This window comes from Pipistrellus hanaki (assembly GCF_964339955.1).
Source record: "Pipistrellus hanaki genome assembly, chromosome: 2".
Taxonomy (NCBI): domain Eukaryota; kingdom Metazoa; phylum Chordata; class Mammalia; order Chiroptera; family Vespertilionidae; genus Pipistrellus; species Pipistrellus hanaki.
The window spans coordinates 3,042,548-3,067,297 of NC_140504.1; the positions used below are offsets into that span (position 1 = coordinate 3,042,548).

At 46.0% G+C, this 24,750-nt stretch overlaps 1 protein-coding gene across 10 annotated transcripts in view; it reads left to right on the forward strand.

Annotated features, from left to right (window-relative positions):
• The first annotated feature begins 4,626 nt into the window (after window positions 1–4,626).
• The window catches only part of DYRK1A (dual specificity tyrosine phosphorylation regulated kinase 1A), a 120,674-nt gene continuing 100,550 nt past the window's right edge, over window positions 4,627–24,750 (forward strand). For 4 of the 10 annotated variants that reach the window (XM_084873608.1, XM_084873613.1, XM_084873614.1 and 1 more), the window contains exon 1: window positions 4,669–5,450. The gene's annotated coding sequence lies outside the window, so the exon portion shown is untranslated. The other 6 variants (XM_084873611.1, XM_084873617.1, XM_084873615.1 and 3 more) reach the window with 5 other exon arrangements.

A 24,750-nucleotide genomic window follows, 5' to 3' on the forward strand; every position in this document is an offset into this window, starting at 1 on the left:
CTCTCACGAAAACTGAACTTCCAGGAGCAGCCTGTACTGAACTGCCTGCCTACCCTCTGCTCCTGCCATCCCAGCCAGTCCTTACTAAGGAGTTCCTGGAATTCTATTTCAACCAATAGGAGTAAGGCTTCCCCCAACCATCCCAACTGTGCAGCTATAGCGCCATCAACAGACCAATCAGAGCAGCTCATTTCTGACCAATCAGGACATTGCTTTTTGGACCAATCAAACTGTGAGGATTTGAAGTCCTCATTTGCATGAAGACAGGGAAATCATGGGCTAGATTCTAGGGGCTAGAAGCAGGGACTTCTGTCTGTATAAGCCAGCTCTCCTCTGGCTCTGAGAATGCACTTTCCCTCTCCACTGAAGACTGGAGACTGAAGGCTGTGTCCTGGCTGAGCTGAACACTGGAGATGGACCACCTGAGCAAAGCAGAGCGCACCATTGCAGGAGCAGGCTGCACAGGGCAGAACAACAGGTTAACGAATAAACAAAGTGTGACATTCACACAGGGCCGCAGAGCACCTGGTCTAGGTGAGAGGGGTTGGGGAGGGTGAGGCAGTGAGGCTGAGCAGGGAAGAAGTCTGGGCTAGATCCACTTGGGAGATGGCCAGGGATGGAGATGGTCCCAGATAAATTGGGATGATGGATGTCTGTTGTTGAGATCATACACTAGTCTAACAATAGCTTTCCAGTTTTCTTTCTTTCTTTCTTCTTTTTTTACAGTTAAATTAAAAAAAAGAAGTCAATAAAGAGATGACAGTTCTTCCCCTCTGCCCCAAAGGAGAATGCAGGTAGGGTACAAAGAGCCTATGTGTGTGTGTGTGTGTGTGTGTGTGTGTGTGTGTGTATATATATATATATATATATATATGACATTAAATGGGCAAAGAAATGCAAATTACAACAAGAGTGTGGAAAAAGTCATTCTCATATACTACTTTTAGGAGGGCAAATTGGTGAAATCATCTTTGAGGGACATTTTGGCAACGTGAATCAAAGCTCCGTAAGAATTTATGCCCTATCCTAAGGAAATAACTGGAGAGCTGTGTAAAAGCACATATGCAGTGTGTGTGCAGCTTTATTTATGCCAACAAAAGAGGAACACTTCCTTTAAAAACAGAGGAGCAGTTCAAGGAATTGTGTCCCATTCAACTGATGACTGTTAAAATAATTACCTACATTTCAGTTGATTAACACAAAACCATGTTCATAACATAATTGTAAGTAAAAAAAATCAAAAAAGGCATAAAACACGTGCTGCATATGTCTGTGTGGGCTTCTGTCTCCCTAAGAAAGTCTAGGAAGATATATGCCAATATAAAGATATTGATGAGCGTTATCTCCGGTGGTATCTCTGAATAATCTTCACCTCTTCGTTTTCCCAAATTATAAACCTGTTTCTAATGACCATAAATTACTTTCTTTTTAAAAAAATATATTTTATTGATTTTTTCCAGAGAGGAAGAGAGAGAGATAGAGTTAGAAACATCCATGAGAAAGAGACATCGATCAGCTGCCTCTGGCACACCCCCTACTGGGGATGTGCCCGCAACCAATGTACATGCCCTTGACCAGAATCGAACCCGGGACCTTTCAGTCTGCAGGCCGACGCTCTATCCATTGAGCCAAACTGGTTTTGGCCATAAATTACTTTCCTGTTTTGTTGTTTTTGGACCTCAGCTGTAGAGAATTGAGTATTAACGTCCTGATTCCCAGCATGCTATCATTGTCGTTTAAATAAGGCCCCTCTCTCATTTTTAATTTATTTCTGTTAACCTGTTTGACATACACGAATTCGTTTTAAAATCAGAACCCAAACTAAAGCTTTGCAGGGGAGCAATGCAGACCTTCCCTCGGAGTGCCAGGAGAGCAGGTGTCCGGGCCACGCTCTGTCGGGGGTGACTGTGCATTGCCCCCTTTCACCTGGTGTGAGGGGCAGTGGTGGGAATGCTGGCGAGTCTGTCCTTGGAATGTTCCGGTTATACCTCCCGGGAGGGGGAGGGGGTTTCCAACTCCTGAGCTTTGAACCCAACACATGGAACCAAGCAAGAGCCCACCACCTCGGCTTTGATCTGCTCGCTCTGCAGGGGCTGCTGTAACCGAGCACCCGCGGCAGGTGGCTTCCCGCAGAAATGAACTGCCTCGCGGCTCTGGAGGCCAGAGGCCAAAGGTCCCGGTGGCTGGCGGGGCTGCTGTTCCCTCTGATGACTGACTGTGCGGGTGAATTTCTGTCTTCTCTCAGCTTCTGCCCGGCGCTCTCTCCCTGTCCTCCCTGGGTGTGTCTGTCTCAGTCTAAATCTCCCTTTTTATAAGGACACCAGTCGTATTAGATTAGGGCTCACTCCAAGGGCATCTTTTTTGCTTGTTTTGTTTTACTCCAAGGACATCTAATGGCCTCTGTCATGACCTGACCTCCAAATAATGTTGAGTCACGGTGGGGTGGTGGGAATAGGCTTTGCAATGATGCCGGTGTTTGAATCTCAGCTTTATTGCCTACTGGGAGTGCGATCTGGGGTAAGTTTACTGACTCGAAACTTCCATGGTCCCTAGAAGATTAATTATGCAGGTTTCCTTCACTATCAGCAATAACAACTGGAGTCAAGTTTCACTTAGCGTGAAAAGGTGCCAATGCTCCTTTCCCAGAGAAGTAAAGTTGGTGAAGGGGGTGGGAGTGGGGAGCAGAGAAAGAAGCAGGAGAAGGAGCTATATAGTGTGAGTTTGGGACGAATTAAGTATGAATCTCTCAATAGGGACACGCTTGACTGCTCCCTTCCAAACAATCTAGTTCCATGTGGATTTAGCCACATTAGTATGGCAATCCGAAAGAAGGTGTGTGTTTTTTTTTTTTTTAAGTATTTTTATTGATTTCAGAGAGGAAGGGAGAGGGACAGAAAGATAGAAACATCCAGGATGAGAGAGAATCACTGATTGGCTGCCTCCCGCATGCCCCACACTGGGGCATGTAACCTGGACATGTGTCCTGACCAGGAATCAAACCCTGAGCTCCTGGTTCCTAGGTCCACACTCAGCCACCCAGCCCCGCCAGCAGAGCTCCGAAAGAACTTCTGACAGTTACAGCAACTTTTGATACAACCAAAAATCAGTCTTTAGAGTAAGCTATTTGCTTGACTACTTTTGCGTTATTTTAGGTGTAGTCTGATTTCTTGCAGGGCCCGTTAATTCGAATGGCTACTTTGGTGTTTTAATTACCGAAGGAGGTAAACATTTGCTGGAAACCGTTTAGAGGAAGTGTCTTCCCTTGTGTCCCATGGGACAGAGACCAGTGTTTATTGCAGGGTTTTCTTTATGGCTATACGGCTGTATCTGTTGCTACTGTATTTGTGAACAGGTTTAGCTTAAAAATGGGCACCAACACTATCACACGATGGGGAAAAAAAAAAATCAAACTTAGGAATCAATAAATGAGTGAGCTGGTGTAACATCCTATCTGTAGTATCCTTTTAAGCGTAACATTGAGCTGCCATTGCATTAGGTTTGGTACAAAATACAGTTTTTGGTTAGAGGCTGTCTGCTGATTACAAAGTAGCCAGCACAGCATGGCTCCCGGTTCAGCTAGGTTTTCATACCTGGGATGTAGCAACATGCATGTGGGAAGAAGGGGCCGATAGGACACACATAAATGAAGGGTTTGTGGTTGGATCCAGAACCTGGACACCGAGACGGTGCATGAGCAAGAAGACGCCAGCACCAGAATAGCTGCAGGACCCGGTGAAGGGGCCTCCCCGCCGAGCAGGCTGCGCCCGGAGGCGGGTAGGTCTGCCATGGCCGGGCAGCCGGGAGAGCGTGCCCGGCCTGCAGGAAGTTTGGGATGGCTCCGGCCGGGGTGCGGGGGCGCGGGCGGCGTGATGGCACCGCGGTGTCCGCCGCAGGGGCATCCCGGGCTGCGGGGGAGCGTCCGGAATTCCTGAGATGTCTGCTGCGCGGAGGCGGCCTCCCCGCCCCGCCCCCGCCGCGGCCCCGCGGGCAGCCTCCGCGAGGGGGGCGGCGAGCCCCGCGCCCCCGGCCGCAGCGAGGCGCCGGCGCGCCCCCGGGGACGCAGGTGAGAGCCCGGGCCGGGCGCGGGGTGGGCTTCCCGGGCCCCGCGGCGGCAGCGCCGGCCCATCCCCCTCCCCCTCCGCTCCCCTCTCCCCGCGGGCGGGGCTGCGGCGCACGAAGCGGAAGCGCGGGGCTCCGGAGGCAGCGGGAGGCGCGGAGGCCGCGCGCGCTCCCCGGGCCGCAGTCGGCGCGGGCGCGGGGCGCGGCCGGCGGCCGGGGAGGCGGCGGGCGCTGGCGCGCAGGCCGGGCCGCCGCCTCCGCCCCCCTCCCCTCCCCTCCCCTCCCCTTCCTCCGCCCGGCCGTCGCCCTCCTCCCCCCTCCCCCGAGCGAATCACGCGCCCTCCTCTGACACTCGTAGCGGGCCCGAGCTCCGAATTTATCCTTCACGTGACCCGAGGGGGTTGGGTGGTTGGTCGGGGACGGCGAGGAGAGGGGAAGGAGGGAACGGAATCTGCCGTTGCCCGGGCAACAGGCCCCGCCCTCCGGCTCGGGCCGGGGGGGCGGGAGGAGGACGTCAGCACGTCAGCCGGGGTTTTGCGTTTTGATTGACAGTTGCCATAGCGACCGGGTCGGTCCGTCGCCATTTTGTTGGTTGGTTTTTTTTTAAACCCTTTCGCTTCCCGCCCGAATAATAATAAAAAACCCTATTGGAGTGAGGCGGGGGTGGCGGCGGCGAGAGCGGCGGGGGGATCCGGGGAGACTGCTGCCGTCGCTGCTGCCGATCGCGGCTCAGGTCGGGTTGAGGGAGCGGACACCCCGAGCGGGGGGTGCGGGCGCCGCCGCCGCCGCCGCCGCCGCTTCTGCTGCTGCTGTTCCTGCTGCTGCTGTTGGTGCCGCTGCCGCCGCCGGCGAGCGGGCGGGACCGGTGTGAGTGTGCGGGTGTGTGCGAGGGAGCGTGTGCGAGGGCGAGTGTGCGTGCGCGCGGGTGTGAGTGTGTCTGTCTGCGGGGACTCGGGGGCGGGCGGTTCGGGCTCTCCTGGCGGAGGAGCCGCCGCCGCCGCCGCTCGGCCCGGCGCCGCTCGCTGCGCAGGTTCGGAGCGCGCGCCATTTTGTGAGATTTACCAAATCCGCCTCGGAAGCCGCGGCGGGAGCGGCCGCCCCTCGGCGCCCGGCCTCGCCGCCGCCGCCCTCCGCCGGGCCGGCCGCGCGGCGCCGGAGCGGGCCCGGGGACTGCGGCATCTGCCGGGGGGGCCTGCGCGGGGCTCCCGGCCCGGCGCCCCGGACCGCGGGCCGGACGCCCAGAGCCGCGGCGCGGGCGGCGGGCGGCGGGCGGCGGGCGGCGGCGGCGGCGGCGACCCGGCGGCGGACTCGCGGCGGCGGCGGCAGCAGCGGCGGAGCCCGAGGCTGAGACTCACCGGAGGGAGCGGCGCGAGCGCCCCGCCATCGTCCCGGTGAGTGTCCGGCCCGGCCGCGGCCCCGCCCGGCCGGCGCCCGCTCCCCCCGCGGCCTGCACCGGGCGCCGAGGCCGGCCGGGCGGGCGGAGGGAGGGACCTGCCATTTTAGGAGGAGGCGCCGCGGCCCGGCGGGCGGCCGGGAGGGAGCCGGGGCCGGTCCCGGAGGAGCGCGGGCGGGCGGGCGGGCGGCGGAGGGAAAGTTGCCGGAGGGCGGGCGCGGGGCCGCGGCCTCCGGGGAGCGGGGCGCGGGGCGCGGGCCCGGAGGACGCGCCAGGCCTGCCCGGCCGCCCGGGCGCGGGGCAGGAGGCTGTCTTCCTCCTCCTCCTCCTCTTCCTCCTCATCCTCTGCCCCCAGCTCCTCCCTCGTCCCTCCTCTCGGCCCCTCCGGTGCGGCCGCCGGGCGCTCCGCAAGGACAATGCGCGCTGAGGGGCCGGGGCCGGGGCCGGGGCCGGCGAGGCGCCGGGAAGGTCGGCCGCCCGCCCGGGCCCCCCGCGGCCTCGGGCGGCTCCGGGCCGGGCCGCGGGTGCGAGCAATCGGGCCGCTCGGGGCGGAGGGGTGACCCGCGGAGCAGCCGGGGGAGCCGGGGCGGGGGTTCGGGAAGGATCGCCCAGGCCCGGCCAGGGAGCAGGACTCGCCGGTCCGTGTGCGGACCCAGGCCCTGCCCGACGCCGTGGCGCCCGGCGGAAGGCCCCTCCCTAGCCCGAAACGGTTAAAAAAGGCCCGGCCGGGCAGGGATCGGCCCCGATGGCTTGGCCGGGCCGCGCATCCAGCCCTGGATTCTGCGAATCCTGCGGCCGAGGTGCGGCCCTTGAATGGCAGCAGCATCTGGGGCTTGCATTCCGCCCGAGTTGTCAGGAAAATACACCGTAAAGCGTGGTGTCCACACCGCTGTGAGGAGGAGGAGGACGAGGACGAGGACGAGGACGGGGACGGAGAGGGCCGTGCTCTCCTCCGGGGGCCTCACCCCCTCCCGGTGGACACTGACCCATTTCACAGATGAGGAAACTGAGCGGTGACTCATCCAAGGTCACGGGGCTGGAGCGCTGGGAGCCAGTAGCCTAGCCAGCCTGCCTGGGCCCCTGTCACTGGTTCTCACTCCTGGTGGGAAATCCTGGCCAGTCTGAAGCCATCCGTGTGTCATGACTCAGGGTTCTGACCTAGAGATGGTGCCCATGGCCAGGGTAGCGTGGAATTAACTCTGTAGTTTGCTGAGGTGAAGAGGAAAGAATGAGATGAGGCCCTCTTCGTGACACTCATCAGTCCCCCAGCCCACCCAGGGAACCATGCAGACCATTTTTTTTTTTTTTGAATGGAAGGAATTAAATGTGATACATTTCGTTCTCCACGCTTCGTTTTAATTATAGGCGTCATTTAAATATTGGTGAGTCATAAGAAAGTTTTGTGTAAAGTTCTGTTTAGTCATTTTTATCTTTTGAATACGTACATATATTTCTTCTGTGACCCCTTACACCTTCCATATACAGTGTTTAGGAAAGGATATATTTAATACTTTGATTTTGGGGTGTTTAATAATTCAGTGGAATTTTCTCTGGTTTTTGTTTTCTTAGATTCCTCATATTTTAGTTGTTTAGTTACATTAGGAGTATTTTCCAAAAACTATAAACATGAGACTAGAATTAAAATTTCATATGCTGATTTTAATCTGAAGAAATTAGTTTCAAAGAAATTGTAGATTCTTCGGAAAAAGTTTGCCTGGCGGTGGCTGACTTTTAATATACAAAAACTTTCACTTGAAATACCCACTGCTTGTGGAGGATTTGCCTTGCCATAGCAGCAGTGTTTTTGGTGGCAGTCCAAATTTCATTTAGACTTTAAACCCTGCTAGCAAGGTAAGGACTCCTGTCAATGTCTCTACCAAGTTCTAGGGTTAGACTGAGGATAGAAAATTCAGAGACATAAGTTTAGAAAGGAAGGGTCATCCCTGCCTCGGTAAGGTGAAGGCGCACTTATTTGAAACATAAAAACGATTCTAGATTTGCTTGAGTGAATGGTCATTATTAGTGAGAGTGGGAGATAGACTGAGTGATCTAGTAAGATCTTTATTGTTAGGAATTTGGAATTTAGGGCTAAGACTGTTTCTTAAACATATTTTAAAGACATTTTGGTGGGACCTTGTTGGAAACAACAAATATAAAATTGGTTGGGGATTAAAAAATGAATGATTTAGTCCAGTCTTTAAGGGCACTAACATTTAAAATAAACAAAAATATTCCATTTTAATGCACTGACCTGTTTGGGGAAGGTAGATAGTAAAAAATACCCTTGTTTAGAATTTCCCCCCCCTTCTAGAATATTGTTCAGTGTCTGGCCTTTAGTTTTATTTAGAGAGTTACTGTATTTATGACTCAAAGTTGGGTGGGGAGTGGTAAGTGTAGCAACTAGTATTTAAAGAATTTATATAAGTTTTTATAGTGTTATGAATGTTTATCTGCAAAAGCAAAACACAAGATAACTTGTTACAACACATGGTATAGAATGACCTTGGGCATGTATTTTGTTTTGAAACTATACAGAGGATGAAAAGACTAATTTGTATTGAGTTTTGGGAACTAGAAAACAATTTAGAAAAATAAATAGTTTAGAAATCTAGTCTGCACAGGATGTTTCACATGCATACTTATTGTTGGCAAGTGTCCAGTTATGGGAAGAAAATTTGGATAGAAGTAACTTCATTATGAATGAGAAGGGAATTGCCTTACATATATGACATTAAATATAAGATTAATAGAACAGGGGTTTCGTTTGTGACGGTGTTTGGAAGAAGATGTGTATCCATTTTTCTTTGCTTTAGCAGTAACTTTATTTCAAAGAACTTGCACGCCCCCCTCCCCCACCTCTCCAAGCATTCCTCTTCTCCCTCAGGAAAAACGAACCATCTGAACCCACCAAAACCTCAAAACTTCCAAAAAGAGTCTTTATAAAGAAATCACCTCTTTTCTCCCCACATTTAATTAGTCTTTAATTTTGTTATATTCCTTATCAGTAATTTAAACTGTGATCCAAGCATTTGTATTGAGTATTTGGGTGGTTTTACCTCCAGAAACTTGTGTATATTTTCTTTTTAGAAGTAAAGATATTGTATAAAACTATCAAACATGGTCACCTGAGATTTTACATTAGCACAGTTGTCCTGTCAAAGTGGGGCGGAATTTGGATGAGCACCTTATATAAATTATGATTATGCCATTTAAGAGACTTCTTAACATAGGTAGATTATTTTGGCCATTGGACAATGTTTTGATGGCTAGAGAAAATTTGGTAATTCATAATCCAAGGCTAGCACAATTTTAGATTAAAAATTTTGGGTGGTTAAAATTTGTGTTTAATTACTTGGAAAAATAATCAAATGGTTTTAAATTACTTAAAATTTCTCTTCTCTTTGCCCCTGAATGAAGAAATCTTGAAATCTTGCCTTATGTCAGTACTATAATGTTAAGCAAGAGCTGTAAAGCTTACCATTGGTTATGTGAAAGTGAAATGTTTACTTCACATGACTAAAGTAATTTAAGGTTCATAGTAGGTAATTAAAGACTAAGTATTGTTTCCTAACCCAGTGGTCAGCAAACTGCAGCTCGCGAGCCACATGCGGCTCTGTTGACTAATGAGTTTGCCAACCATTGTCCTAACCTAATGGCTACAGGCAGCCTTCGTTTTTTGGTATAGGAAAAATTGTGGAATTGTATAAACCATCTAAATGTTTTTTAATAGTTAAGCTTTTGCTTTCAAGTCCTACTTCTAGAGTTGTATAATGAGTTATTATTGATGATAATAACTGTACATTGAACATCTAAAATGATGTGGTTCCTTGTAGGCATACTTTTTGCTAATATAGAATCATTTTGGCTTCTTGGCAATTAGTTCTTCTACCAGAGCTATATACCCTCTCTACTTGAAGATTATTTTAAAAAGTTTGTATTACTGTTAGGGTTTTGACAAGGCATATACATATTTTTGTTTGTTTGATGGACATGTGCTTATATATATGCATTTAATATATAGTGCATAATAGCTTAAAATGTATCTTTTGAATTGAGGTGTTTTGAATTTTATTCCCCAGGATTGAAATGCTAGTTTAAACTGGCTGTGTGTGTGTGTGGGTATGGGTGGGGGGGGATTAGTGAGCTGGTTTAACATGCAATGAAACTGATTTTCAGGGTCATTTCTATTTTAGGTCACATCCCTGTTCATTAACTCCCTAATTTTCCTAAGTTAATATGTCAATTATACAAGGACAAGAGTGGATTTTTTTGTGTTTTATGGATATTTGTGGTTAAGGTTGGCATCTTAGCACATACATTTGGGTACAAACATGCTGCAGCTGTGACATGTACTTGAAATCTGTGCTAATAGTTACAGACAGCAGTGGAGGCAGCATGTGCTGTGGAGAGAGGAGAGAACGGGCCTGGTGCTGGTGCCTGGCAGAGAGGGGCCAGGCAGGCGAGTGGAATCTCAACAGGACCTGCCATTGACTGGCCGTGTGACCCGGTGTGACCCTCAGCACAGGGAGTGCACTAAGCATCTTCAGCTGTAATGGGGTCAGTGGTACTTACCTTAGTGTTCTTATGAGGTTGGTAATGTATGTAAATTTCTAAATAGCCTTCTTCTCCCCTTGTCCTTCCCTTCCTCTTCTTCATTCATACTCATCCTTAGGGTCTCAGCATAAATGCTACTTCTTTCAAAAGGCCTTCCCCAGACCGCCAGTCTGAGGAGGGTTCCTTGGCCAAGGTGTTCTTACAGGACTGTTTTTATTTTTCTTCCCATAGCTCTTACTGCAAATAGCTGTGTAATTCTTCAGTTACATTCGTGTGTGTGTGTGTGTGTGTGTGTGTGCACGCGCGCGTGCGTGCATTCATTTAATATCTATCCCTACGTTAGGTTGTAAGGGGCATCTGTGTAGGAATGATTCTTTCTCGATCACACCTGTAACTCCATTGCCTGGCAGGTAGCAGGGATGTATGAGTGTATATGCACACAGAATGGTGGTATAGACAGCCCTAAGCACGGACCACTGCTTCGTGGTGCAGTCCTGGACAAAGAGCTTCTCTGAGCTCCTGCTGCCCTATACGCCAAATGTGCATAGCACCAGCTGCCCTGCCCAGGATTTCCAGAATGTGAAATGAGATACTGTAATGAGCTGCTTTGCAAAAGTGTAGAATGCCAAATAAATATAAGCTGTTTACAGTAGCGATAATTTCAGTAGTGGGGTTACCAAGAATTTATAACTAGTTTCAGCTTTACTGAGTTGGTAAGTAGCTATTTAATATTTATTACAAATTTAAACTTTATATATATAAACTATTAATTAGAACATGAGCTTGGGCCTATGTTCTGACTAAATACAGTGGCTAAAACAAGAAGTTCATGTATCAAGTGTAAGTCTAAGGCTGATGTGCCTGCATAGGGGTTTGGTTTCTCCTGTCTTATTGCTTTTCCATGCTTAAGGAGACATTCTTTTCTGTACAGTACGAGGCGCCTCCCCACATCAGTCTGGGAACAGGATGTGGGGGGCACGTCTACCCCCTCCTCTCCCTTTAAAGATAAGCTGAGGCCTGGCCAGGTAGGTCAGTTGGTTAAACACACATCCACACACACACCCCTACCTACCCCGTGGTAGCTTAGTTGGTTACACACAAACACACACACACACACACACACACACACACACACACACCCATGCCTCTCAGGGACATGTAAGAATCAACCAGTGAGTGCATAAATAAGTGAAACAACAAACCTATTCCTCTTTCTCTCCCTTCCCTTTTCCCCGCCCCCCCTCCTCTCTCACACACACACACTTTTTTAATTATTAATAAAAAACCTGTAAGTTTTACAATGGTTTGTGCTTTTGTTTATACCTGTTGGTCAGAACTTAGCCAGGTGGTCACATCTAGCTGCAAAGGAGGCTGGGATATGTGGTCTTTGGTGGTGGTTTGGCTGAAAACCTGTTTCTCCTGACATAGAGGAGAATGGGGGATTAGGAAACATTGCTGTCACACTTTCAGATGTTTTGGGAGAAACTTGCAGAAATAAACTTTTGAAAAGACAACACATTGCACTAATAAGTTTTATTTTTCTTATTTAGTCTCTAATCTTTTAAACTATGGTATACAAGTTCAAATAGCTCACCAGTATTCAGCGTATGCAGTTGTTACATAAGTGTCAGATTAGAAAAAATGTAGTGAAGGTATTTTGAGTCTAATGGCACATCGTTTTACTGACAGAAACATGGTTCTTGATGGCTGTGACTATACTGTATGTAAACAGCATTTGGAATCTTAGCTTTTGGATTTTGCCTTAGTCTCCTCGACTATACAGTGTGTGTTCCTGCTGATACCCTCGGCAAACAATACTACTAGAATGACACTTGCATCTTGTCAAGGTTGCAGTAAATGTTTGAGTCCTTGGGGTTGCGAGGAGGATGTTAGCGGTGATGTTCAAGAGCACGTTTATTACCTGCTCTAGCTGGCTCGGCTGGGCGGGCAGAGCGCCGGCCTGCGGGCGAAAGGTCGGGCTCGCTTCTGGTCAGAGGCACGTGCCAGGATTGCAGGCTCGGTTCCTAATGCAGGAGGTGGCCGATCCATGATTCTCATATTGATGTTTCTGTCTCTCTTTCGCTCTCTCTTCCTCTCTGAAATCAACCAGTTAGCTGCTACGGTATTGTGAAATTAATTAAAAAAGGTCTACCGCTTGCATCTATAGACTCTATACGTACAAATAGTTTAAAAAATATAAATACATGTACTAATATCTTCCACTTTAATTTCTGTGGGTTTGAAAAAAAAAGAAGGTGTAGGATTCCTTTGGGGTCTATTGAGAATTGCTAGATCTAGTAGAGACCTGAGAAAACTTAGGGTTCTCAGTCTTCTGGGGGGATTCCCAAAACATATCCGCCTCTCTGCAGATCGGGTGATGCTTTGGCATCTGCTTTCATAATCAGGGCTCCGGGTACTCCTGGTGCTGTAGAAACATTGATATAATTCATGTTTCTTAAAGAAGGAAATGGGCGCAAAGAAACGTAATTGCTTGTGAACCAATGCCTCAGCATAATCAGGTCTGGAAGTAGCATATGTTTTCCTGCCTCTGGGTTGTTGGTTTTTTGTTTTTTTTTTTAATTTTATTTTTTAATTTCAGTTTCTTTTTTATTAAATTATTATCTGTGTACATATTTTACCATTGCTCCCCCCCTCCCATACACACCCTCCCTCCCCAGAGTTTTGTGTCCATTGGTTGTACTTATATGCATGTATACAGTCTGCTTGTTGCTTTACTGTCTCTCTATCTTTTGGTTCATCAGTTTATAATGTTCTTTATCCATAAATGAGTGAGGTCATGTGGTGTTTCTCTTTCATTGACTGGCTTATTTCACTCAGCATGATGTTCTCCAATTCCATCCAGGTTGCTGCAAATGATGAGAATTCCTTTTTTATGGCAGCATAGTATTCCATTGTGTAGATGTACCATAGTTTTTGGATCCAATCATCTGCTGACGGGCACCTAGGCTGTTTCCAAATTCTAGCTATTGTAGATTGTGCTGCTATGAACATAGGGGTGCATATATCCTTTCTGATTGGTGTTTCTAGTTTCTTGGGATATATTCCTAGGAGTGGGATTACTGGGTCAAATGGGAGTTCCATTTTCAGTTTTTTGAGGAAGCTCCATACTGTTCTCCACAGTGGTTGCACCAGTCTGCATTCCCACCAGCAGTGCACGAGGGTTCCTTTTTCTCCGCATCCGTGCCAGCACTTGTCGTTCGTTGATTTGTTGATGTTGGCCATTCTTCTTTTTACCAAAGAAGGAATAGAGGACAGAGTACCAACTGCACTGGGACTTCATAGGGATACCTGTTATTTTAAAAAATGATGCTGCTTATGTGTGAGCTCATTGGTAGTGCATGGTTGGTCACTTGTGAGCAACTTAGATAAATAGTCCAAGTTAGTCAAATGAATATTTAAATGTGGGAACTTGCCTTCCTTACGAGCCCAGACCAGGGATTGAACTCTCAACCTGGGTATATGCCCTGACTGGGAATTGAACCCGTGACCCATCGGTGCGCGGGATGATGCTCCAATTAACTGAGCCCCCTGGCCAGGGCTGGATTTTCATTTCTTTAATTTGAGTGAGTTTGAATATCTTAAGTTGTACTGTAAGTCTTGTGCTTTAAATGATAAAAATATTCATTTTTGTCAGATATAGTTAAACATATTTCCTGATTTTTCAGTATTGTGTTAGATGAGAAGCTGGTATTTTGATAAATTGTAAGCGCTTGTAATTGTACATCCTTGTTACATTGTAAAAGGGGGTTCTTAGGCCTCTTCAGTTGAATAAACTGTCCTGTGCTTGTGAATTATGGTGGTATAAGCTTTGACTACAAAAGTGAACAAGGTTTGGTTTCCTCTGCTGTTAGTGTTGAGATAGTTGTGTGTATATAGGCAAAGTGAACAAGACCTTGTTAGGAAGTAGAGGTATTGCCATATGGAGGACTAGAAGAACACAGGAAGTAAGACAGTTCTGAGAGTTTGAGCATGCCTGTGGAGGAGGTGGACTGATCTCGGTATGGAAGAATGGCTAGGCTTGTACAGTAGAACCTGGGGGATTGGCAGTCCCCTGGAGGAGGTGATGTGGCAGCCTGTGGTGGTGGAAGGAAAGGGTGACAGCCAGTGTGTGTGTGTTCCAGAGATATATGTATGTGTGTGTATACACACACACACGTACATGTATACACATATAGATATGCACATATGAATATCTATTAATATAATAATAAAAGGGCAATATGCTAATTAGACCAGACGTCCTTCCGGACGACCTTCCCAAGGAAGCCCAGGGAAGCCTCCAAGGCTGCAAGAGCCAAACCCTTGAATGAACTTTGTGCGGGGGGGGGGGGGCCTCTGTGTATATATGTAAATATGTATGTGTATGTGCTGGGGGAGGGATAGGAACAGTGCAGTGAGAAATGAGAGGGATGGGTCTTATGCATTAAAAGGAATTTGAGTGTGGGTGATGGGAGGTTTTTGGGCAGTGCATGGTGACATATCTGTGGGTTAGGAAGATGAACCACAAGGAGGGCCTGGAAGGCAGGCCATTTGAGGTGGGTAGGCATGAAGGGATGAGAAAAGGTAAAAAGGGGAAGACAGATGGGAGACCCAAGTTTGAAACACGTTAAAAATTTCTTAATTATTTAGTTTTCAACAGAACAAAATATTTCAGGATTTAAATAGCAATGTTGCCAAGTTTTTGGAAACAGGAGAGAATTAAACTTGGTGGCAGTATAGTGAAACGTGTATGTGCGGAATGATGGGTTCAGTGGGACAGTGGAGAGTACTTCCTACAGCAGGACCGGAAGTAACTGGAAGAACAGAGAGTTACTGTAGCTCCCGCTCCCGCTAGGGCAGGTGGGATCACGTCGCACGTTAAAGATGAGCTCAGCAGTGGGCAGTGCAGAGCCTGTGTTAGAAGCTGTGACTCTGGAGAGAAAGGTTATATCATAATTCAAAGTTTGAAAAGCTCCTAGTTAACTGAACATGTGAGTTTAATTTATTCTGAGGGTCATAGTATTTTCATGAAAAATACTGTGTTCCGTTTATTTTTACTTGTATCCTTATTGAGAGATGATCATCTAAAATAATTTATTATTTGAGGTGGGTAGAATTATTTATTGAGTATCTGCTAGTGCCAAACATGGAACTGGGGCCTGAAATTAAAAGGTATGCTGTGATAAAAACTGCTAAAAACATCATGGAAGTTATGCTCTCGTTGAGGGTGGCGGGGGGGGGGGGGGGGTGGGGGTGGGCGGGAGAGATCTTGAATAGTATCTAGAGGAGCCATAAGAACCCAGTCTAGAGTACATGTACACTTTCATTAAAGGGAACACAGAGTTTGTGAAATGGAGTAAATTTTGATGTTGCCTTTTGAAGGTCAAAATTTTGGTCTCATTTTAGGGTCTTTTTTTAAATATATATTTTATTGATTTTTTACAGAGAGGAAGAGAGAGGGATAGAGAGTTAGAAACATTGATGAGAGAGAATCATCCATCAGCTGCCTCTTGCACACCCCCTACTGGGCATGTGCCCGCAACCAAGGTACATGCCCTTGACCGGAATCGAACCTGGGACCTTTCAGTCCGCAGGCCGATGCTCTATCCACTGAGCCAAACCGGTTTCGGCTTAGGGTCTTTCGATAGTTAATTTTTGAATTAAAGTTTATTTCGATCTGAATGGGACTTCAGTCTTTAAGATAAATACTGTCTACTGAAAAATTTGTTCTGAGGTCATTATTCTCCCTTGAAAAGACCTGCAAGTATCACCACATTGGTGTTTTTTTAACTTCATCATTACATCAGACATTATTGGGAGACATTATTTTTGTAGTACAAAACATTGTTTCATAAAAATTTTTAAAACAGCAACAGTAAGAAGAGTATTAGGATCTCATTGAATATTTTGCAATCTAGCTTTACTTTTTAAATTTTCCTATCATGGTTCTATGGTACAGTTCAGAACTTCAGTAAAGCTGGGTAAATTTACTTAAGAATTGCCCTGAAGGCCACAGTTACTCAGCAGTATTAGCTATGCAGAAGGAAGACTTGAAGAGTCCTAGGATTCATGGGAGGAAAGCTATTGCTGAATAAGACAAAGATACAGGTATCTGAAGTAAAGGATGAGGGCCTGTAGCAAGGTCAAGGAATAGGGAAAATTTAATAGAATGGGCAGAAATCAAAGAGGGATTTGAGCAAAATAAACAAGAATTCTCTGTCCTTAAAAAAAAACACACCCCAAAACCCAAAAAACAAAACAAAACAAAACACCTCTGTAATGATTTGTTGTGACTTCCAGGGTAAAGACCAAATTAGTTACAGGACCCCTCCCTGGGTGATGGCCCCTATGCAGTCTTATTCCCAGGTCTCTGGATCCGTGTCTTTGCATGTGCTGCTTCCTTAGCTATCATCTGTTTAAACTTCTCTCCTGCTTCAGTTTCAGCCCAGATGGTCACTTTCGTAAGGGAAAGCACCCTCCCATCCCAGTCACCACTTGTTTAACATCCCATGTGCCCTGTGCTGATTGAATAATGCCCTCAGTGCGCAGGGGCAGCGGTGTCTGGCTCCCTCTTGTCCAGGGGGTTGCATGTTTGGCACAGAGTGAGCACTAACTAAACACTTGTGGGGTTGATCAGGGAGCAGCTACATGTTTTGATCTTTGCTGGTTGGTCTCAAGGACAAAAGGACTACATCAGAGGAATGTCTGTGCATTTGGATAGAGAGCTGGACAGGGAATATGGGAGCCCTGAGGAGAAAGAGAGAGGTGAACCTGCCTTTAATACGATTGGAAAGCTCTTTGTAGCCAGGAAAGAGACAACATTATTCACTCCTGGATTAATAACTTAAATGCATGTGAAATATCTACTGTATGTTAGAGCAAGAATATGGGGTAGAAAGATTGTGCCTTTTTTTTTTAAAAAGAAGTGCATAATTTTAGTAGTTACTGAAATAGATACAGCCCTTAGTGGTCATTTGGAGTGGTTTTAAATTGTGGTTTTAACTTGTTGGATGTTCCTCATGATTCCGAGCCAACAGAGTGATGTTCTTTCAGCAGGTCTATCTGGAATGTCAGCCCAGCATTTGCAGTAGCTGTCAGGCTCACATTTAAAAAGCTCTAGCTTTACTTTATTTAAAAAGTGACAGGAAAACGAAGAACATGGTTTGTTTGGATGCTTTTTTGTCTTTAACTTCTTCAGGTTTGGATGACAGAACAAGAGTGATTGAGGGGGAAAGTTCATTGAATGGATGGATTTTCAAAAGAATGAATCTTGTAGTTAGAAAATTATTGAAGGTGTTGATTTTGTCAGGAGAATGAAGTATTTTAAAGCTTCTAGGTGACTTGTTTTAAAATACTTCGGAAACTTCTCAGTGACTAGTTTATGTTGTAAATGTTTAGAAAAGCAAATATTTAAATTTTATGGACTGTCTCTCTGCTTGGCCCCAGGCGAGGCTCTTCGGACACAGCAGTGAGGCCCATGGCCACATGGTCCCCGCCCTCACCACGTTCCCAGCACAGGAGCTCCCTGGCAGGGTGCGCAGTCCTTCTATCCTTCTCCCACCCACCCACCTGTTTGTTTATTGATTGAACTTCAGTTTTGATGGCAACATGTTAGACTTCTTTAAGCTACTTGTTGCTTTATCTCTGGTGACATGGGAGCTAAGGGAGATAACAATTATAATACAGTACTAAGGTAAAATAAAAAAATGTTTGTATAAACTAGTGAGTTTCTCCTCTAACTTGTCATTTAATAATAGTAACAATAGCTACTCTTAATTGATTGCCTGCTAGGGGCCAGACGTTGTACATATTCATTATTAGTTATTTTAATATTCTCAGCAACCCTACAAGGGGGTTGGTAGTATCTCTGTTTTGAAATTTAGAAAACGGAGATGTATGGAATTAAATTGGCTTCAGGTTAATCACAGTAGATTACATCTGCTTCCAGATACTAGCAGCAGTAGTAATAATAATAATAATAATGCCTCCAGCAAAGAGTTAACTGCCCTAAAGTTAAATATTTAGAGAGAAAAGAAAGAGAAAAATGGATTCTATAACCCACTAATAAAAGAAATAGATAAAAGTTCTGGTATTCTGGGATTGATGCCTCGTTGTTACTGGTTTGTTACTCTCTTGGGTAATAACCAAGAACATTTAACCGCTTTCGATGTTGGGGGAATTTTTTGCCTTAAGAATCTTCGTGGGCCCTGGCCAGTGTGGCTCAGGTGGTTCAGCATTGTCCCATGCATTGAGAGGCCACTCGTTTGATTCCAGTTTGTGGCACCTGCTGTGGTTGTGGCCTTGATTCCCCACCAGGGGGTTGAGTGGGGAGGGTTCCTGCAGGAGGCAGCCTATCAATGTTTCTCTTGCCCTAAAATCAATAAAACATTGGGGGGGGGGGGGGGGGTCCTGGTGGGAGGAAGAACATTCAATCTGAAAGTCAATGGCTCACTTTCCTGCATCTTTTGGGGTCATCTGACCTTCATTGCGCTCCCCCAGCAGCCTGGGCTTGGCAGGGCAAGGGGACCACAGCTGCTTCCGGTTTCCAGAGGCTGACAGAGGCAGGTCCAGCTGGAGCGCTTGTTCCCAGGCCATTGGTCTCTGGACAAGCTGCAGGGACTGAGGCCTAGATGGTCTCCGCGAGAGCAGCTCTGTGGTTGGAATTCTGGCTGTTCTGGCCTATGGAGCCTTCAGGCCAGGCCCTCTTGGGCTTTCTGTGAGGTGGCTCGTATACTTTAATAACTTCCTTTTCGGTTTGCAACTAAGAACCTTTACCTAGATGATGCTAATTAAGATAATAGACAATTCTAAGGAACTCTCCAGAGTCGGTGTTATCTGTGTCTAGATCAGAGTTTACTAATGAGAAGAGTTCACAGTATATAGAAGTGAAATACTTCTAAATCAGCTTGCTTGTTGATTGAATTAATTTGGATTGTGTACTTGTGGATTCAGGAGTGATGATAAACAGATCCCTGCACTCACAGAGCTTACACTCTATGGCAAAATGTAGAATAAGCAATAAAGCAAATTGGACACAATGACAAAGAATGGTACAGAGTGGTATATGCCACAGTAAAAAAAAAGATGGGATAATGTGATAGATGATGTATGTATGTATGTACGTACGTATGTGTTTAGGAGTTGTATCTTAAATAAAACAATTCCTTTAAAACCAGTGTCAGGAGTCATGGCCTCTGCTTTTCATTAGAAGGCAGTAACATTGTGAATTTACCCTCTATTGTAAACAACTAGGAAACAGGACAAAATACTCGGGACATCTGTTTGCAGATATTGAACAATAGGTAGTGCAGAACTGTGATCTCTGACAGGAGAAAGGGAACGAGGTGAGTCCAGTTACGGCCCAGCTTTGTGCCTGGAGGCAGTTCTCAGATCTTAGACCTCAGTGGTGAGCAGGAGTCCAGATAGAGCCCTGTGGCCTGACTGCGCGGAGAGAGTGAGATTGGAGCTGGGGGAGGCCAAGGCGGTTCTGATTGAGGAGCAGTGTCTGGAGAGAGGGAGCCATGCAGAAATCCCCTAAACCTTAGCGGTCCCTTTATATGTTTGACAGTACCAGTCTGCTGTGCACATCCAGGGTGCAGTTTCATAAAGGAACATTCTGGGGGGAAGGAATTCCCTGGGAGCTAGAAGCAGAACAAGACTCCGAGCTCTCACCCAGGCCAGGACACATTGAGTCTCATAGGCACAGCAGGAGGGTCTTGTTATATGCTGTGTCCCCTGTCCCCTGACACTCCAGCGGGTCATGTCTTAGTAGTGGGGCTAATAAATTAGCTCTGAATAAAGTAAAGGCTCCACTAGTTCTGTCTGAAAAAAGCTTAAAAACATGCCTTGAGGGGGGGCAACCTGATCTGAAGTAACACCGTTGCCTGCCATTGCGAAGTGTAACAGTCTTTAAAGAAATTAACGAAACCCATTGCTCAAAAGTGTAAGATGTTCAGCATTCAATCAGACATTACTAAATATGCCAATAAGTACGTTAATATAACTTATAATGAAGATACCCATCCATTAAAACCAACCTAGAGCTGATGGATACAGGCAAGGACATTAAAAGCAGTTATTGTCACTGTATTCCATGCATTCAAAGGATTTAGTAGAAACTTGAAAGGTCTAAAAAAGCCCAAATAAAATTTTTAGTAGTGAAAACTAATGTATGAGATAAAAAATGCAATGTATGGAATTAATGACAGATTAGGCATCACTGAAGAAAAGTTTAGTGAATTCAAAGACATAGAACAAGAAACTCAGCCATTAGAAACAGGCATAAATGATAGAAATAATGCAGGCATATGACAAAGTTGTTGAAATGGCTACTATAAAATGTAGGGTGAGATTGTGGGTAATGTTGATTGACATTTTGGTATGTGAGTTTTGCATGAAAAGAACAACTGTGACTGCTACCTGAAGGTGACTTGATGTGTAATTCAGAGCAGTAGAGTGAGCTCAGCTGATGTTGCTCAGTGGCTGAGAGTCAACCAATTAACATATTTAAAGTAAATGTTTTTCATTGATTTCATTGATTTCAGTAGAGTGATCAAGCCCAAAACCCAGGCATGAGCCTTGACTGGGAATCGAATCTTGACCTCCTGGCTCATGGGTGGACGCTCAACTACTGAGCAACACTGGCCGGGCGGTAAAAACATATTTGGGGAAAAAAAAGAGTAGTTGAAAATCTGTATTTTAAGCAAAGTACCAGTGATTGCTGGAAGAACTTTTATTAATTTAACAATATTATGTAACAATATTGCCACAAAATTGAGTCTTAAATCACTTATATTTATATTTCACAGTTTTCTGTGGGCCAGGTTTCTGGGCACAACCCAGCTGGGTCCTCTGCTTTAGGGTATCAGTGGGCTGTAGGCAGGATGTTGGCTGAGCTATTGTCTCAGCTGAGGCTTGAGCGGGGAGAGACTTCTTCTCCGCTCAGAGCGTTATCCAGTAGAATCCAGTTCCTTGTGCACTGTTTCACTGGTGGTGGTGGTGGTGTCTCAGGTTCTGGCTGCTTGTTGGTAGGCATCTGCTCTCAGTTCCCTGCTGTCTGGTCCTTCCCAGCTGGCCCTTACCTTCTCACAGGCAGTGGAGGAGAGGAGAGGCTCCTCACACAGACGTCAGACTTACGTACCTTATCCATGGAAGTGAAGTCCCACCACCTGCCCTTGGTTCTCTTGCTTAAAAGCAAGGCAAGAGTCCTGTGTGATGGGAGAGGTCCGCAGAGGTACCCACAGCAGGAAGACTATGACTGTCACAAACAGCACTGTGGAACGGTAAAGAGTACATCTCTAGAGTCTGATACAGATATCTACCTTTTCCTAAGAATATAAACTTCTCTGAGCCTCAGTTTCCCGGTCTATATGACAGGGATAGTATGTACTTACTATTTATAGTGTTACAAAGAGTAAGTGATATGCTGAGGGCTTCGTTCTAACTCATGCTCATGTTTTAAGTCTTTAAAAATTAAAAAAAAATTTCATTGATTTTTTTTTTTTTTTTTTTTTTTTTTTAAATAGAGAGGAAGGGATAGGGATAGAGAGTTAGAAACATCGACAAGAGAGAAACATTGATCAACTGCTTCCTGCACAATCCCCACTGGGGATTGAGCCTGCAACCAAGGTACATGCCCTTAATTGGAATCGAACCCCAGACCCCCAGTCCGTGGGTCGACGCTTTATCTACTGAGTCACAAAGCCAAGGGCCATATTTTCAGTCTTAATTTGGAGGTTGTATATTCAGGGAAGCCTTCCCTGACTCCTCTTCCTTCTGTTCTGTTACATTTCCAAACACCCTAAACTTTTTCTTCTCCTAGCTTCACACTTGTTTGACCTGAATTTAATAGCTACTAGGGCTGTGTGTGTGTGTGTGTACATATACACTTTGCACTAAGCTGCTTAAAAGCAGAGGTTACATCTGTTTTGTTCATTATTGTATCCTAGGGCTCTGGCACATAGAAGACTTAATAAATGTTTGCTGAATGACTGAAAGATGGAGGTTAAAATGCATGCATGGTTTCTGTAAGAAAGCGTTTTTATTGTTACCATACTATGCTTTTCTCAGGTAGTTGAGCAATCAGTCTAAAAGATATTCCCTCTGTTTCTGAAATGGTCAGGAGGCCCAAGGCATAATCCTATATAATAAAACTCTAATATGCAAATCTACCAAACAGTGGAATAACCAGTCGCATGACGCACGCTGACCACCAGGAGGCAGACACTCAACTTAGGAGCTTCCCCTTGGTAGTCACTGTGCTCCCACAGGGGGAGCACCACTCAGCCAGAAGCCGGGTTCACGGCTGGCGAGTGCCTCTGCTGCAGCACTAAGGACCCCGCGAGTGGGTCTAAGCCAGCAGGCGGACATCCCTCGAGGGCTCTCCTCCCTACCACACTCCCCCAGCACAGATGTGCACCGAATATAACGGTTTGCAGAGTGAATGCTAAATAGTGGTTCAAACATATTAAGTGGCTGACAGTATGAGGACACAGTAAGAAAAATCAGTCCAAGGGGGTTAGAAGCAGGATAACCAGTAGGGAGCTTCTCTTTGCCATAAAGGTGCCCTGCAGTCCACTCCCTGGTGGCGTGGTATGAAGGAAATAAACGCGGAGAAAATTACCTTCTTGGAGACACACAGTGCACATGAGCATATGTAGGAACCACCTCACCTGTTAACATAGTGAGGGCCATCTTCATCAAGCCTGAACACTTTATAAACATACACATACCACAGCCTCGGAAGGTATTATTGTCATGTAACTGATGGGAAATTTAGGTTTAGTTAGAGGTGAGGTAATTTTCTCTAGTGGTTGGTAAGATAGGATTCAAAACCAGGCTCAGCTCTTACTCATAATTCTTTATAGCTTTTGTCGAATATGGTTTAGCAAATACTTGATTAATTTTATGTGAGCAGCAACCTTGTATATTTTGAGAATTGTGGGTCTAGTGTTAGAATTTTGCGTAGTCCTTAGCACCAGGTTGAAAGAAGGGTTTCTGGTGTTAATTTATATTGTATCTTAGCTTCCTGAGTTGAGTTAGTTGTAAACTTGAAGAGACTTTGGTAGATCTCATCTAATATCCAGTCAGTATAATACACAGCAGAAAGTAATTTTGTGTTTTCTCTTTGTGATTGAGTACAGTTAAGTCTCTAAAGAAGAAACATCTGTGTAGTTTCGGATTCCTTGTAGCTGTTCCTCTTCTGTTATTTTGAAATCTACCTGTTACCTGCGCTCCTGAGAGTTGTTTCTGAAATTGTCTTCAGTTACGTTCTTGTATTATTGTTAGTGACCCTCCTTACTAATCAGAAATTTAGTCTCTTCTGCTTATTGCAGGGTTTTTTTAAGAATTACTTTTTAGCCGGGACCGGTTTGGCTCAGTGGATAGCGCGTCGGCCTGCGGACTGAGGGGTCCCGGGTTCGATTCCGGTCAAGGGCATGTACCTTGGTTGCGGGCATATCCCCAGTGTGGGGTGTGCAAGAGGCAGCTGATTGATGATTCTCTCTCATCAATGTTTCTGACTCTCTGTCCCTCTCTCTTCCTCTCTGAAAAATCAATAAAATATATTAAAAAAAAAAAAAAAAAGAATTACTTTTTAGGTTTAACATGCATATACTCAAAGTTGCATACTGCTGACAGGCTGATGATGAAAACAGCAGTCCCCAGTACACCCTCCCTGCTGCTGTCCTCCCCTGCTGCTGGTCCTCCCTGCTGGAGCACTGCTTCCTGCACATGTCACCCCAGGCTCTGCCTGCATAGACGCCAAGAGGCTTCGGATGTCTTAAGTCTTGAGAGGACCTTGGCACATCCAAGACACTCGTGTCACTGTGGGCCATGCCCGCTAGTTGGCAAGCTCTGCCCCATAGGTAATCATTTGACATCAAGTCTTAGCTGTTTCTTCTTGCTGTATTCCTCTATTTCTAAGCCACATGCTTATTGTATCCGTTAGGCTGCTTTGGATGTATTTGAAGCCAGTATTGAGTCCCTGACTCAATACTGGCTTCAAATAGGAGAATGTAACTCAGATCCATAATTTTACTTGTGACTATTTCAGTGTGCATCTCTAAGGAAAGTCCATACATTGGAAGTCCAGGGGCAGGGTAGACGCTAGGGCTCATTGGTTAGGGGTCATCTTCTTGTCTTAAGGAATCCAGGTTTTTCCTCTCCCCCTTTAAGTCATTGGTGTCACACCCTCGGACTATTAAGATGGCTCCAGCAGTTTCAGGAGTTATATATATCTAATGCAGCAATGTCTAGAGAGAGAAGAGAACATTTTTCTTATCATATTCTATATAATAAAGAGCTAATATGCTAATTAGACCCAAAGGCAGAATGACTGTCCAGAGGACCTTCCAGACAAAGCCGGGGCTGCGAGGGCCCAGCCCCTTGCACGAATCTTGTGCACTGGGCCTCCAGTAGCCGTATAAGAATGTGGAGACTTTGCCTACAAACTCTCTGGCAGATTTACTCCTGGGTTCTGGGCCTGTTTCTGAAACATTCACTAGAAAGGGAAATGGCATTACTTTTAGACCAATTAGACACACTCCTGGAACTGGGCATGCTTTCTCCTGGGCATGTACCTAAGTGGGTAGATGTGCAAATGGGTTCTGAACAAAATTAGCTTTTGTGACAAGGGAAGAAGGGGAGTTGGTAGATATTCCTGACCTTATGCTTGTATTTGACTTAAAATTCAAGACACTATTGACTTTTTAAGGGAGATGAGTACCTTGAATCCATCTGCCTTG